This window comes from Ranitomeya variabilis, chromosome 2 (assembly GCF_051348905.1).
Source record: "Ranitomeya variabilis isolate aRanVar5 chromosome 2, aRanVar5.hap1, whole genome shotgun sequence".
Classification (NCBI taxonomy): Eukaryota; Metazoa; Chordata; class Amphibia; order Anura; family Dendrobatidae; genus Ranitomeya; species Ranitomeya variabilis.
Genome location: NC_135233.1, coordinates 930194466 through 930211367, shown reverse-complemented (window position 1 = coordinate 930211367; position 16902 = coordinate 930194466).

The window sequence follows — 16902 nt, the reverse complement described above, 5'->3', positions numbered from 1 at the left end:
TTTCAGGCGGATAGACCTGACCGTTGTCCACCAGAGAGACTGTTTGTCCCGGATAGATGGACCAGCAGAGTTATTTCCGAGGTTCATTCTTCAGTGTTGGCGGGTCATCCTGGGATTTTTGGTACCAGAGATTTGGTGGCTAGGTCCTTCTGGTGGCCTTCCTTGTCGCGGGATGTGCGTTCCTTTGTGCAGTCTTGTGGGATTTGTGCTCGGGCTAAGCCTTGCTGTTCTCGTGCCAGCGGTTTGCTTTTGCCTTTGCCTGTCCCGAAAAGGCCTTGGACGCACATTTCCATGGATTTTATTTCGGATCTTCCAGTATCTCAGAAAATGTCTGTCATCTGGGTGGTGTGTGATCGTTTTTCCAAGATGGTCCATTTGGTGCCCTTGCCTACGTTGCCTTCCTCCTCCGATTTGGTTCCTCTATTTTTTCAGAATGTGGTTCGCTTGCACGGCATTCCTGAAAATATTGTGTCTGATAGAGGATCCCAGTTTGTGTCCAGGTTTTGGCGGACTTTTTGTGCTAAGATGGGCATTGATTTATCTTTTTCGTCGGCCTTCCATCCTCAGACTAATGGCCAAACCGAGCGAACTAATCAGACGTTGGAAACTTATTTGAGATGTTTTGTTTCTGCTGATCAGGATGATTGGGTGACTTTTTTGCCATTGGCCGAGTTTGCCCTTAATAATCGGGCTAGTTCTGCTACTTTGGTTTCGCCTTTTTTCTGCAATTCTGGTTTCCATCCTCGTTTTTCCTCGGGTCAGGTTGAGTCTTCTGACTGTCCTGGGGTGGATTCTGTGGTGGATAGGTTGCAGCAGATTTGGAACCATGTGGTGGACAATTTGAGGTTGTCACAGGAGAAGGCTCAGCGCTTTGCCAACCGCCGCCGCGGTGTGGGTCCCCGACTTCGTGTTGGGGATTTGGTGTGGCTGTCTTCTCGGTATGTTCCTATGAAGGTCTCCTCTCCTAAATTCAAGCCTCGCTTCATCGGTCCTTATAAGATCTTGGAAATCCTTAACCCGGTGTCTTTTCGTTTGGATCTCCCAGCATCGTTTGCCATTCATAATGTGTTCCATAGGTCTTTGTTGCGGAGGTATGTGGTACCTGTGGTTCCTTCTGTTGAGCCTCCTGCTCCGGTGCTGGTCAAGGGAGAATTGGAGTACGTGGTGGAGAAGATTTTGGATTCTCGTATCTCTAGACGGAGGCTTCAGTATTTGGAGAAGTGGAAGGGCTATGGTCAGGAGGATAATTCCTTGGTTGTCGCCTCTGATGTTCATGCGGCCGATTTGGTTCGTGCCTTCCACGCGGCTCATCCTGATCGCCCTGGGGGGGCACTGTTGTGAACTCTATTTTTAGGCTCCCTCTAGTGGTCACAAGCGGTACTGTGTAGTGTTGTCTTTCTGCAGGTGGCTGCATCAGCTGGTTCGTTATCCTTGGTTGGTTTCCTATTTAACTCACCTGGATACTCAGTTCCTTGCCTGCTATCAATGTATTCAGTGCTCTTCAGATTCCTTGTGATTACCTTGCTCCCAGCCTCTCCAAGACAAGCTAAGTTTTTGTCCGTTCATTTTTTGATTATCAGCATTCATCATGTTTCTTGTCCAGCTTGCTAAGATGTAATCTCCTCGCTTGCTGGTTGCTCTAGGGGACTGAGTTTCTCCCCCCACACCGTTAGTTGGTGCGGGGGTTCTTGAAATCTCAGTGTGGATATTTTGTAAGGGTTTTTTACTGACCGCACAGACCCCTTTACTATTTTCTGCTATCTAGTATTAGTGGGCCTCATTTGCTGAATCTGTTTTCACCCCTGTGTATGTGCCTTCCTCTTACCTCACCGTTATTATTTGTTGGGGGCTTCTATATCTTTGGGGATTATTTCTCTGGAGGCAAGAGAGGTCTTTCTTTCTCTCTAGGGGTAGTTAGTTCCTCAGGCTGGCTCGAGACGTCTAGGATTTTTAGGCACATTCACCGGCTACTTCTAGTGTGTTTGGATAGGTTCAGATTTGCGGTCAGTCCAGTTTGCCACCTCCCTAGAGCTTGTCCTATGTTTGTTACTTAGCTGGAGTAATTCGTGATCCTCAACCACTAAGGATCATAACAGTATAGCAGGCCAAAAAAGTGTTTAATGCATCGCAGAAGTGGGATAAAAAGAAGAGTACATTTTTTTTTTTTTTTTTTCCTCCCGCTTTTCCTTTGCTGCAGTCTGTTTAGCTTCTTTCATCCCCTTGAACTCTGGGTGGTTTTGAGCTCAGCTGCAGACATGAATATTCAGACTCTGACTTCTAGTGTGGAACATCTTACTGCACGGGTGCAAAGTATTCAGGATTTTGTTATTCATAGCCCTATGTCAGAACCAAAGATACCCATTCCTGAGTTGTTTTCTGGAGATAGATCTAGGTTTCAGAATTTTAAGAATAATTGTAAGTTATTTCTGTCTCTGAGACCTCGTTCCTCTGGTGATTCCGCTCAGCAAGTTAAAATTGTTATCTCCTTGTTGCGTGGTGACCCTCAAGATTGGGCCTTCTCTCTGGCGCCAGGAGATCCTGCATTGCTTAATGTAGATGCATTTTTTCTGGCTCTTGGACTGCTTTATGAGGAGCCTAATCTTGAGAATCAGGCAGAAAAAGCGTTGCTGGCTATCTCTCAAGGTCTGGATGAAGCAGAGGTGTATTGTCAAAAATTTCGGAAATGGTCGGTGCTTACTCAATGGAATGAGTGTGCCCTGGCTGCAAATTTCAGAGAAGGTCTTTCTGAGGCCGTTAAGAATGTTATGGTGGGGTTTCCCACCCCTACAAGTCTGAGTGATTCTATGGCTTTAGCCATTCAGGTTGATCGGCGTTTGCGGGAGCGCAAATCTGCTCATCCTTTGGCGGTATTTTCTGAACAGAGACCTGAGTCTATGCAATGTGACCGAACTCTCACCAGAATTGAGCGACAAAGTCATAGACATCAAAATGGGTTGTGCTTTTACTGTGGTGATTCTACTCATGTTATCTCAGCATGCTCTAAACGTTTAAAAAAAATCGCTAAACCTGTCACCATTGGTACGATACAGCCTAAATTTATTTTGTCTGTTACTTTGATTTGTTCTTTGTCGTCCTACCCGGTTATGGCTTTTGTGGATTCGGGTGCTGCCCTGAATCTGATGGATTTGTCGTTTGCCAGACGCTGTGGTTTTGTCCTGGAGCCTTTGGAATTTCCTATTCCTCTGAGGGGAATTGATGCTACGCCATTGGCTGAGAATAAGCTTCAGTATTGGACGCAAATGACCATGTGCATGACTCCCGTACATCAGGAGGTGATTCGCTTTCTCGTTCTGCATAATTTGCATGATGTTGTCGTTTTGGGTCTGCCATGGCTGCAGGCTCATAATCCAGTTTTAGATTGGAAAGCTATGTCTGTGTCAAGTTGGGGTTGTCAGGGAATTCATGGCGATACTCCGTTGGTGTCTATTGCTTCTTCCACTCCTTCTGAGGTCCCTGAGTTTTTGTCTGACTACCAGGATGTATTTGATGAGCCCAGGTCCAGTGCCCTGCCCCCTCATAGGGATTGTGACTGTGCTATAAATTTAATTCCTGGTAGTAAATTCCCTAAGGGACGACTTTTTAATTTGTCTATACCAGAGCATGCCGCGATGCGGAGTTATATAAAGGAGTCTTTGGAGAAGGGACATATTCGCCCATCCTCTTCCCCTCTTGGTGCAGGATTTTTTTTTGTGGCCAAGAAGGACGATTCTTTGAGACCTTGTATAGATTATCGTCTTCTGAATAAAATCACAGTCAAATTTCAGTATCCTTTGCCACTATTGTCTGATTTGTTTGCTCGGATTAAGGGGGCCAGTTGGTTCACTAAGATAGATCTCCGTGGTGCGTATAACCTTGTGCGCATTAAGCAGGGAGATGAATGGAAAACAGCATTTAATACGCCCGAAGGCCATTTTGAGTACTTAGTGATGCCTTTTGGACTCTCTAATGCTCCTTCTGTGTTTCAGTCCTTCATGCATGACATCTTCCGAGAATATCTGGATAAATTTATGATTGTTTATCTGGATGACATTTTGGTCTTTTCTGATGATTGGGAGTCCCATGTGAAGCAGGTTAGGATGGTGTTTCAGGTCCTGCGTGCTAATGCTTTATTTGTGAAGGGCTCAAAATGCCTCTTCGGAGTACAGAAGGTCTCCTTTTTGGGTTTTATTTTTTCTCCTTCCACTGTGGAGATGGACCCAGTCAAAGTCCAGGCTATTCATGACTGGACTCAGCCTACGTCTGTTAAGAGTCTTCAGAAGTTCTTGGGTTTTGCTAATTTTTACCGTCGTTTCATCGCTAATTTTTCTAGCGTGGTTAAACCTTTGACGGATTTGACCAAGAAGGGTTCTGATGTGACTAATTGGTCTCCTGCGGCCGTGGAGGCCTTTCGGGAACTGAAGCACCGGTTTTCTTCAGCTCCAGTCTTATGTCAACCAGATGTCTCTCTCCCCTTCCAGGTCGAGGTTGATGCTTCTGAGATTGGAGCAGGGGCTGTTTTGTCGCAGAAAAGCTCTGATGGCTCTGTGATGAAGCCATGTGCTTTCTTTTCAAGAAAGTTTTCGCCTGCCGAGCAGAATTATGATGTTGGTAATCGGGAGTTGTTGGCTAAGAAGTGGGCATTTGCGGAGTGGCGACATTGGGTCGAAGGAGCTAAACATCGTGTGGTGGTCTTGACTGATCACAAAAACCTGATTTACCTCGAATCTGCAAGCGCCTGAATCCTAGACAGGCTCGTTGGTCGCTGTTTTTCTCCAGTTTCAACTTTGTGGTCTCATACCTGCCTGGTTCGAAGAACGTGAAGGCTGATGCACTTTCTAGGAGTTTTGTGCCTGACTCTCCGGGAGTTTCTGAGCTTGCTGGTATTCTCAGAGAGGGAGTGATTTTGTCTGCCATTTCCCCAGATTTGCGACGAGTGCTGCAGAAATTTCAGGCGGATAGACCTGACCGTTGTCCACCAGAGAGACTGTTTGTCCCGGATAGATGGACCAGCAGAGTTATTTCCGAGGTTCATTCTTCGGTGTTGGCGGGTCATCCTGGGATTTTTGGTACCAGAGATTTGGTGGCTAGGTCCTTCTGGTGGCCTTCCTTGTCGCGGGATGTGCGTTCCTTTGTGCAGTCTTGTGGGATTTGTGCTCGGGCTAAGCCTTGCTGTTCTCGTGCCAGCGGTTTGCTTTTGCCTTTGCCTGTCCCGAAAAGGCCTTGGACGCACATTTCCATGGATTTTATTTCGGATCTTCCAGTATCTCAGAAAATGTCTGTCATCTGGGTGGTGTGTGATCGTTTTTCCAAGATGGTCCATTTGGTGCCCTTGCCTACGTTGCCTTCCTCCTCCGATTTGGTTCCTCTATTTTTTCAGAATGTGGTTCGCTTGCACGGCATTCCTGAAAATATTGTGTCTGATAGAGGATCCCAGTTTGTGTCCAGGTTTTGGCGGACTTTTTGTGCTAAGATGGGCATTGATTTATCTTTTTCGTCGGCCTTCCATCCTCAGACTAATGGCCAAACCGAGCGAACTAATCAGACGTTGGAAACTTATTTGAGATGTTTTGTTTCTGCTGATCAGGATGATTGGGTGACTTTTTTGCCATTGGCCGAGTTTGCCCTTAATAATCGGGCTAGTTCTGCTACTTTGGTTTCGCCTTTTTTCTGCAATTCTGGTTTCCATCCTCGTTTTTCCTCGGGTCAGGTTGAGTCTTCTGACTGTCCTGGGGTGGATTCTGTGGTGGATAGGTTGCAGCAGATTTGGAACCATGTGGTGGACAATTTGAGGTTGTCACAGGAGAAGGCTCAGCGCTTTGCCAACCGCCGCCGCGGTGTGGGTCCCCGACTTCGTGTTGGGGATTTGGTGTGGCTGTCTTCTCGGTATGTTCCTATGAAGGTCTCCTCTCCTAAATTCAAGCCTCGCTTCATCGGTCCTTATAAGATCTTGGAAATCCTTAACCCGGTGTCTTTTCGTTTGGATCTCCCAGCATCGTTTGCCATTCATAATGTGTTCCATAGGTCTTTGTTGCGGAGGTATGTGGTACCTGTGGTTCCTTCTGTTGAGCCTCCTGCTCCGGTGCTGGTCGAGGGAGAATTGGAGTACGTGGTGGAGAAGATTTTGGATTCTCGTATCTCTAGACGGAGGCTTCAGTATTTGGAGAAGTGGAAGGGCTATGGTCAGTGCAGCACCCCAGAGTCCTGGTTGTTGCAGTACTGTGGCTCCGCCACTATGGGGAGCTATGGTACGTCTGATTGCACTAAGGAGTTTCTCTGACCAGGTACACTCACACCACACTTCATACTCCGGCCACCAGGGGGGGTGGTCCTATCTAGTAGGCCACTCCTCACAACTCTGGTAAAACTGGGGGTTGGACAGGAAGACAGGGAGAAGTAGCTGGGAAGAGCTAGTGAGAGGACCTGTCAGGGATGGGATCCTGGCAGACTCCTCAGAGCAGAACTAACCAGTGCACAACGGGAATACAGTAAAGAAGTATTGGGACCAGAAGGAGTCGTGCTGTTAGACCGAGGCAACATCCTTCTGAGGCGCAAACAGTCGGTGGCCGGAACGCCGAGCAAGTAAGAGACTTTAAGTACACTGCAAACCACGGCCGGACAGCTAATTACAGGTTGGCTGTCTCACTTAACACCTAAGCAGACAACGGAGGCAGCTGTGGGAGAGGGGCGACTCTAGGGTCCCGGAAGAACTCCAGGCCTACCCCGTCATACGGGTGCGTCCTACCATATCACCTGGAGGACGAAGAGAACGAACAATAGAGACAGACAGAAACAGTTGTGAGGACTATCCCGGGAGCTCAGCAGGGAAGAACTACAACACCCAGCGCTAGCAGGTAGACACTGATTCCCACCTGTAAAGAGAACTCCTGATGTGCCTTTGGACCGGCCGGTCTCTGACAACCCAGTTAACAGCGCTCTGGACTGAGGTCTCCAAAAACCTTCAGTAAAGAGGTAAAGAGACTGCAACCTGGTGTCCTTGTTATTTACCGCGACCTGCACCTCACAACTGCACCGTTACAACACCACTTATTGCACCGGACGTCCCCCACTGACAGACAGGGCCACGGACCAGGTCTAGCCACCGTGACAACCCCAGGACTGAGACCCAGAGGCCCGGCTCCGGGTACCCCTCGGCCCTGCGGCGGTGTGGGGGCGCTCCAAACTTGGCGTCACGAACAGGATCTACTTAAGCCTGAAGAATCAGGTCATGTGTGCCTTAGAACTGTGATTTAGTGCGCTTGAATTGTACTTTATTGAAAAGACTGTGTATTGCCATTTACCGCCAAAATTCGCCATTGCCGCGCACGGAGGGAGGAGCCTTAGCTACGTGGGCGGAATCAGCCGAAAGAAGCGCGGAACGGAAAGCGCGGTAAGGCGCCAATCCCGGAAGAGGAACTCCGACCTCCAGCAGGTTCGTGGGAGGAAGGGACAGCCATGTCTGAGTCGGGAGGAGAGGAGGTGGCGGTCGCAGCCGCGGACGCAGGGGCAGCTCCGGTCCCCGCAGTGGACGGAGCCGCGGCCCTAATACCACCACCGGTAGCCGCAGAACCCGCTGTTCCTCCCAACCAGCCGGACGCTGCCGCTAACACAAAAGCCATAATGCCCTTCTCTATGCCGTACCTGCCCGGAGCGGCTTGGCTTCCGCGATACTCTGGGGAGTCGCATACGTTCACTGACTTTAAAGAGGGGCTCTGCAGCCTGCTCGAGTTCTATCCCCTAACCGAGCCTCAGAAGGTCCATATGATAGCCGGCCAACTCTTTGGGGCGGCTCTGAGAGAATTGAAATCCTGGCCCGCTGAGGATAAAGAAACTGCACAACAGATTTTTGCCAAGCTTAAAGCCACCTTTGATACTCGCACTGCTACAGAAATTAAACTGACTTTTTATGGATGCAAACAAAGGCCACAGGATAGCTTACGGGACTATGCCCTTAATCTCCAGGAAGCGATGCGGGCCATTAAGCAGAGTGACCCCGGCAGCATGCAGGATGAGGATAAAATCCTGAAGGAGCGGTTCATTGAGGGGCTCCTGTGCAGTCACCAGCGGGGCCAATTGCACTTCCTGGCCATGCAAAATCCAGACTTGACTTTTGCGCAGTTTAAAGATAAAGCTATCCAGGCATTGCAGGAGCGACAGCCCAGCCGCGCAGTACCACCCAGGCGCCCCGCTCTCACATACCACCAGGAGGTGGCATCGGATACCCCAGTTGCCGCGGAAGCCGACGCCCAGAGCTTCGAGGACGACTCCCCTGCAGGACTCCGTCTCCAGATGCAAGAGCTAACCAAGAGCGTTGCTGCCCTGGCCCGGATGGTGCAGTCCCTACAGGAGGCCCCCAAAGAGAAGATCCAGTTGGCTTCCAGCCCCGAGGATGTCCCTTGGATGCGACAGAGGAGGACTCCGCCGACCAGGAGCCGGCCCGACGATCGCTTCCACCAGGATGGGCGACCCATCTGCCGCCGCTGTCACCAGGTGGGCCATCTTGCAAGGTACTGTCCTTTAAACGAGCAACCCCTGGGGCAAAGGGCCAACCCCCAGGAGTAGGACGGTCAGGCCCGCAGCATTGGAGAACCAAGTATATTGGAGGACGACCAGTTCTCCCTGTAGTGATTGATGGAATCCCCTTGAATGCTTTGCTGGACACCGGTTCTCAGGTGACGACTATACCTTACGTGCTCTACAAACGGTATTGGGAGGACGCTGATATTACTCGTGGCCCTGACGATGATTTCACCATAATCACCAGTAATGGTCAGCCGTTGCCACAAGTGGGGTATAAGGAGGTCACCATCAAAGTGGGGCGGGTGGAATTGAAAGCCCAAGGGATTGTGATTGTTGATATTGATCGTCGAGAATGTAATCCCATGATGACTCTTGGTACTAATGTTATAGAAAATTGTCTTGCAGAAGTGATTGTTTTGTTGCAACAGGTGGCAGAAACCGCTGGCCACAGTGAGCAACGTGCCCTGCAGAAGGAAATCAGAGCTCTGATGCAGAGACAGCAGGTAGAGCTGACTGGTGGTGAGATTGGTCGTGTCACTGTGAGTGATTCAAACCCCATCGCGATACCCCCCAAGAGTGAAATGTTAATATGGTGTCGAGCAGCCATAGGCCTCAGGGGTAGGGACTACCAGGCCTTGGTAGAACCCGTATATTCAGACCATAGGCCTACTGTTCTGACAGCCCGGGGGGTGGTCGACGTCCGTCAGGGGAGAGTGCCCGTACGTGTCCTCAATTGTGGGGAGGAAGAGGTTCACCTCACCAAGTATACCATGCTCGCCAAATTGTTCAATGTCAATAATAATGTGATACAGACACCTGAACCCTTGGTCCCGTCAAACTTGGAGGAGAACAAAGGTTCTGCAGAGCCCTCGAAGGACTGGTGTCGGGAATTGCATGTGGGCACTGACTCTACCCCATCCCATCAAAAACAGGGGGCCTACAGGGTGGTACACGAGTACGAGCAGATATTCAGCAAACACCCCTCAGATTTTGGGCAGGTGAAAGGGATCCAACATCACATCCCCACGGGAGATCACCGACCCATAAAAGAGAGATATCGCCCTGTACCCCCAGCTCATTACCAGTGTGCCAAGGACATGTTGCGGGAAATGAAGGAGGCTGGGGTGGTGAGAGACAGCTGTAGCCCCTGGGCAGCTCCGTTAGTCCTTGTTAAAAAGAAAGATGGTACAATGAGGATGTGCGTTGATTACAGGCAGTTGAATCGCATTACACATAAGGACGCATACCCACTGCCTAGGATAGAGGAGTCTCTGGCTGCCTTAAAATCTGCTAATTACTTCTCTACCTTAGATCTCACCAGTGGGTACTGGCAGGTTCCTGTAGCGGAGGCGGACAAAGAGAAGACGGCCTTCACGACGCCAATGGGTCTCTGTGAGTTCAACTACATGCCCTTCGGATTGTGCAATGCTCCCGGAACGTTCCAGAGGATGATGGAGTGCTGCCTGGGACACCTGAACTTTGAAACCGTGCTGCTATATTTGGATGATGTCATTGTCTTCTCTAAGACCTACGAAGACCACCTGAAGCACCTGGCCGAGGTGTTTGAAGCCCTATCCAACTTCGGCTTAAAGGTGAAACCGTCCAAGTGTCATCTGCTGAAACCTAAAGTGCAGTACCTGGGCCATGTGGTGAGCGCTGAAGGAGTGGCCCCAGACCCCGACAAGGTCACAGTGATTAAGGACTGGCCAAATCCCAGTGACCTCCACGAAGTCCGGCAGTTCCTCGGGCTGGTAGGCTATTACCGGAGGTTCATTAAGGACTTCACCAAGAAGGCCGCACCCTTGCAAAACCTGTTGGTGGGCCAACCAAAGAAGACCAAGGGGAGGAACACCCCCTTTGATTGGAACGAAGAGCTGGAGGAATCCTTCACCTGTTTGAAGTCGGCACTGACGGGAGAAGAGGTACTGGCTTACCCCGAATACGACCAACCGTTTGTGCTGTACACAGATGCCAGTAATGTGGGACTAGGAGCCGTGCTGTCTCAAGTCCAGAAAGGCAAGGAAAGAGTGATCGCTTACGCCAGCAGGAAACTCCGTCCCACGGAAAGGAACCCTGACAACTACAGTTCCTTCAAGCTGGAATTCCTTGCCCTTGTCTGGGCAGTGACAGAGAGGTTTAAGCACTACCTGGCCTCCGCGAAATTCACCGTCTTCACGGACAACAATCCGCTAACGCATCTGGGTACTGCCAAACTCGGGGCTTTGGAACAGCGGTGGATGGCCCGGCTGTCCAACTATGATTTCACCATCAAATACCGGGCAGGACACCAGAATGCCAATGCCGATGCTCTGTCCCGAATGCCCAATTTACCAGAAGTGGGAGAAGACCCAGAGGCACTTGAAGAGGTGGAGCTGCCTGCCTTCCATCGCCCCAAAGCCACTCAGAACTCTCACCATGTGAAGAACAGGCACAAGAACCAACCGGATGCCACGCTGAATCCCCTGCCCCACCACGGATGGGCAGAAACCCAGGATAGTGACCCCGCGGTCCGTCAGGTGAAGGAGCTCTTGACGCAGGCTGGGTTGCACCCTGGCCCAGATGATCCACAAGAAACCCAACAGCTGTGGAAGGGGAGAAGCAAGCTGTTTATCCATGATGGCAAGCTGTGCAGGAGGAGCATCGACCCACGTACTCATGAATTGGTGTGGCAGATAGTGGTGCCAAGGCGAGATGCGCCCATGGTTCTGGGAGCCTACCATGATGGAGCCGGACACTTCGGATGGAGGAAGCTGGAGAAGCTACTCCGAGGGAGGTTCTATTGGATTGGCATGAAGAGAACCATTGAGAAGTGGTGTCGGGAGTGTGGTCCATGTAGTCTGCGCAGAAAGGACCGTGACAGTCAACGGGCTCCCCTGCGGCCTATCATCACCAAACGGCCGCTTGAACTGGTCGCGCTGGATCATGTGAAGCTGACACCTAGCCGGTCGGGCTATATCTACGCCCTTACCATCGTGGACCACTACTCCAGGTTTTTGGTGGTTGTGCCTGTTAAAGATCTAACGGCCAGGACTGCCGCCAGGGCCTTCCAGCAGCACTTTTGTAGACCCCATGGCTACCCAGAGAAGGTACTGACCGACCAGGGACCTGCCTTTGAAGCAGAAGTGTTCCAAGAATTCTGCCAGCTGTACGGGTGTAAGAAGATCAGAACCACCCCGTACCACCCTCAAACCAACGGGATGTGCGAGAAGATGAACCAGGTAGTGATCGATTTATTGAAGACCTTGCCTGTGGAGGAACGGAACCTGTGGCCGACAAAGTTGCCTGACCTGGTGGATATGTACAACCACATCCCAGTAAGTTCCACCAACTGTACTCCAGCTTACCTGATGCGAGGAAGGTCTAGTCGGTTACCCGTTGATCTGGACATGGGGGTCCTAGTACCCGAAGATACCTCGCCGGAGGCAGATTGGGATACAGAAAGGCAGCGAAGATACCGCGAAGTACAGGAGTGTGTAGAGAGAAGTCTCGCCCAGGCTAGGCAGAAACAAGAAAAGGACTACAATCAACACGCTCCTGCGATTCCCCTGTCACCTGGTGAGCAAGTACTTAAACGAAAGAGGAGATTACATAAGCTCGATGACCAATGGGAAGCGGAACCGTATACCATCCTGCCATCCGACTTCGACAACACAAAGGTCTGTCTCATCAGCAAGGACAGAGGGGAGACCTCGACAGCGGTATCCAGGGATCACCTTAAGGTCTGCCCCGATAAGTTGAAAGAGAGGGGCACGGCCCCAGAAATCTCCCCGCCGGTGGAAAAGGAGAAAATGTTCCATACCGTCCTTGGTGACTTTCCCCAATCCATGACTCAGATAAACCAAGCCATCGCGGTGCCTGTTCTAATGTTCCAACAGCCGGACCCACCAGAAACAATGGTGGTATCAGATCAGCTGGCCCCGCTACCTCAACAAGCCTTACCTGATGACACCATGCCGACCGCTGAACCAGCAAATCCTCCCTCTGCTGTCAGTGAATCTGCTGTACCCACTGTTGATAGCAGCAGCTCTGAGAGCCCCAACCTGCCAGTGCTACCCAGACTCACTAGAAGTGTAGCTAGAAGACAGTGCACTACACCAGCGGTAGCAAGCATAGCGGGTCCTGTTAGGCCAATAGCAACCCCTGCGCTGCGAAGGTCCACACGCAGCACTCAAAATCAAACTCCCCTCCGCTACAAAACTTGGAGGTATTGATAAGGGCTGCTATTTAATTGAAAATGTTTGTATGCATATCTTTTTGTTACAGGTTTTTAAATGGACACTAGAGTAATGGACGGTGAATTGCTCAAAAACTTTCATAAGGGGGACCCCTTTGTTTACCCGGGGTCCCCGCTGTTTCAACCACTGAACTGAGAGTCATAAACTGTGCATGACCTAACTTTTGCAACGTTCAAGAATCCTCACCTCCCGTAAAGGGAAGCATAGTTATGTTCAATTGTTATGCTATTTCAAAAATTTGTGTTTCCTGTTAACATGTATTATTGTTCTTGTTTTCCCAGTCCCGGAGTACTGGATTTAACCGGGGGGGAGTGCAGCACCCCAGAGTCCTGGTTGTTGCAGTACTGTGGCTCCGCCACTATGGGGAGCTATGGTACGTCTGATTGCACTAAGGAGTTTCTCTGACCAGGTACACTCACACCACACTTCATACTCCGGCCACCAGGGGGGGTGGTCCTATCTAGTAGGCCACTCCTCACAACTCTGGTAAAACTGGGGGTTGGACCGGAAGACAGGGAGAAGTAGCTGGGAAGAGCTAGTGAGAGGACCTGTCAGGGATGGGATCCTGGCAGACTCCTCAGAGCAGAACTAACCAGTGCACAACGGGAATACAGTAAAGAAGTATTGGGACCAGAAGGAGTCGTGCTGTTAGACCGAGGCAACATCCTTCTGAGGCGCAAACAGTCGGTGGCCGGAACGCCGAGCAAGTAAGAGACTTTAAGTACACTGCAAACCACGGCCGGACAGCTAATTACAGGTTGGCTGTCTCACTTAACACCTAAGCAGACAACGGAGGCAGCTGTGGGAGAGGGGCGACTCTAGGGTCCCGGAAGAACTCCAGGCCTACCCCGTCATACGGGTGCGTCCTACCATATCACCTGGAGGACGAAGAGAACGAACAATAGAGACAGACAGAAACAGTTGTGAGGACTATCCCGGGAGCTCAGCAGGGAAGAACTACAACACCCAGCGCTAGCAGGTAGACACTGATTCCCACCTGTAAAGAGAACTCCTGATGTGCCTTTGGACCGGCCGGTCTCTGACAACCCAGTTAACAGCGCTCTGGACTGAGGTCTCCAAAAACCTTCAGTAAAGAGGTAAAGAGACTGCAACCTGGTGTCCTTGTTATTTACCGCGACCTGCACCTCACAACTGCACCGTTACAACACCACTTATTGCACCGGACGTCCCCCACTGACAGACAGGGCCACGGACCGGGTCTAGCCACCGTGACAACCCCAGGACTGAGACCCAGAGGCCCGGCTCCGGGTACCCCTCGGCCCTGCGGCGGTGTGGGGGCGCTCCAGTCAGGAGGATAATTCCTGGGTTGTCGCCTCTGATGTTCATGCGGCCGATTTGGTTCGTGCCTTCCACGCGGCTCATCCTGATCGCCCTGGGGGGGCACTGTTGTGAACTCTATTTTTAGGCTCCCTCTAGTGGTCACAAGCGGTACTGTGTAGTGTTGTCTTTCTGCAGGTGGCTGCATCAGCTGGTTCGTTATCCTTGGTTGGTTTCCTATTTAACTCACCTGGATACTCAGTTCCTTGCCTGCTATCAATGTATTCAGTGCTCTTCAGATTCCTTGTGATTACCTTGCTCCCAGCCTCTCCAAGACAAGCTAAGTTTTTGTCCGTTCATTTTTTGATTATCAGCATTCATCATGTTTCTTGTCCAGCTTGCTAAGATGTAATCTCCTCGCTTGCTGGTTGCTCTAGGGGACTGAGTTTCTCCCCCCACACCGTTAGTTGGTGCGGGGGTTCTTGAAATCTCAGTGTGGATATTTTGTAAGGGTTTTTTACTGACCGCACAGACCCCTTTACTATTTTCTGCTATCTAGTATTAGTGGGCCTCATTTGCTGAATCTGTTTTCACCCCTGTGTATGTGCCTTCCTCTTACCTCACCGTTATTATTTGTTGGGGGCTTCTATATCTTTGGGGATTATTTCTCTGGAGGCAAGAGAGGTCTTTCTTTCTCTCTAGGGGTAGTTATTTCCTCAGGCTGGCTCGAGACGTCTAGGATTTTTAGGCACGTTCACCGGCTACTTCTAGTGTGTTTGGATAGGTTCAGATTTGCGGTCAGTCCAGTTTGCCACCTCCCTAGAGCTTGTCCTATGTTTGTTACTTAGCTGGAGTAATTCGTGATCCTCAACCACTAAGGATCATAACAGCACCCATTCAGATGGAGACGTTTATTCTCAGTGAGGAAGGAAGTAGTAGGACCTGGTATAAGAGAGATGCCGTAAAGTGGCTACCAGGTACACATAAAATTGGCCTTTTTTATGCGCTAAATGCTCTCATTTTTCATATTTCTAGTGCAGTAATGCAGTTAAATTTTCATGTTTCATGTTTGCATGTTTCAGCGCTACAGTGTGCTACCTTATTTGCTTGTATGTGACTGACCCAACCTGGCAGGAGGACATGCAGAGCGAGGGCAGCAGCACACATGGGGAAGGAGGTATATCACCCCAACAGGCAGGAAGAAGCAGTGTGGTGGCCACAGACAGAAGGCATGCATCCGTTCCCCGTAACACCAACATGAGGGAAGTAGCCATTCCAACTGTTAGATCTTCCCGAGTCTGGTTATTTTTTAAAGCCTCTGCCGGTAACCCCAAACAGGCCATTTTCAGCACCTGCCATGCCCACATCAGCAGGGGTAGCAAAACAACCAGCCTGACCACCACCAGCATGATCAGGCACATGACAGCAAAGCACCCAACTTTGTGGGCCGAACCCCAGGCTCCAGGGCCACTGCCTGCTTGTCACACCACTGCTTCTTCCACTGTTTTGTGTAGAAGCCAATCCCCAGTACACCGTGCATGTGAAGATGCCTCTTGCTCTGCACCTGTTGTGGCCCACAGTCAAACAGCACCATCAGCAAGCCTGTCCACGTCCATGTCCCAGCACAGTGTTCAGTTGTCTATAACCCAGTCTTTGGAACGCAAGTGGAAATACCCAGCCAATGCCCCACAGGCGACAGTCCTCAATTCTAATATTTCTCTCTGCTTGCGCTAGAAATGTTGCCTTTTAGGCTCATTGACACAGGAGCTTTCCGCAACCTGTTGGCGGCGGCCGTCCCAAGCTACTCGGCCCCCAGTCGCCACTATTTCTCCCGGTGTGCCGTACTGGCATTACACCAGCATGTGTCCCACAACATTACCCGTGCCCTCAACAATGCTGTTACAGGGAAAGTCCACCTAACCACGGATACATGGACAAGTGCTTGTTGGCAGGGACGGTACATCTCACTGATGGCACACTGGGTTAACATAGTGGAAGCCGAGACCCAGTCGGACCTTGGGATGGAACACATCCTCCCCACACCGAAGGTTGCTGGCCCTACGTCAATCAGGGTTGCCCCCACAGTCTACAGCTCCTGCACCTCCTCCTCCTCCATCTCTGAAATCAACACATCAGTCAGAAGCTGAAAGCACTGCAGCACTGCGTCAGCCAAGCGGCAACAGGCTGTGCTGAAGCTAATCTGCATAGGTGACAAACTGCACAATGCAGAAGAGTTGTGCACAGCGCTTAAAGATCAGTCAGATGTTTGGATGACACCGCTGAACCTACAGCCAGGCATGGTCGTGTGTGACAATGGCCTTAACCTGGTGGCAGCTCTGAGGCAAGATGAGCTCACCCACGTACCTTGCTTGGCCCATGTGACTAACCTCGTGGTTCAACGTTTTCTGAAAAACTACCCGGAGGTGCCGGATCTGCTAGTGAAAGTACGCCGTCTGTCTGCCCATTTTAGAAAGTAAGCTACAACTTCAACTGCACTTGCCGTGCTTCAGCAGCGTTTGCAGCTTCCAGCTCACCGGCTGGTGTGTGATGTCCCCACGCGCCAACATCAACAAGGCCGTTGATATTCAGTTCAGACTCCACACATAAGACTTCAGGAGTGGATATGGATGTCCGACATATGTACCATCCTCCAAAACTTTGAGGACTACACCAAGATGGTGAGCAGCGATTACACCATAATTAGCATCACCATCCCGCTTCTCAGCATTCTGAAAACCTCTCTGCTCACAATTAAAGAGGATGCTTTGCAGGCAGAGCACAAGGACATGAAGCAAGGAACCATACAGAGGGATTACACTCAGCCCAGCCTCATGTATTTTCAGTGTGGATTGGTAGCCAATGAGGAGGATGA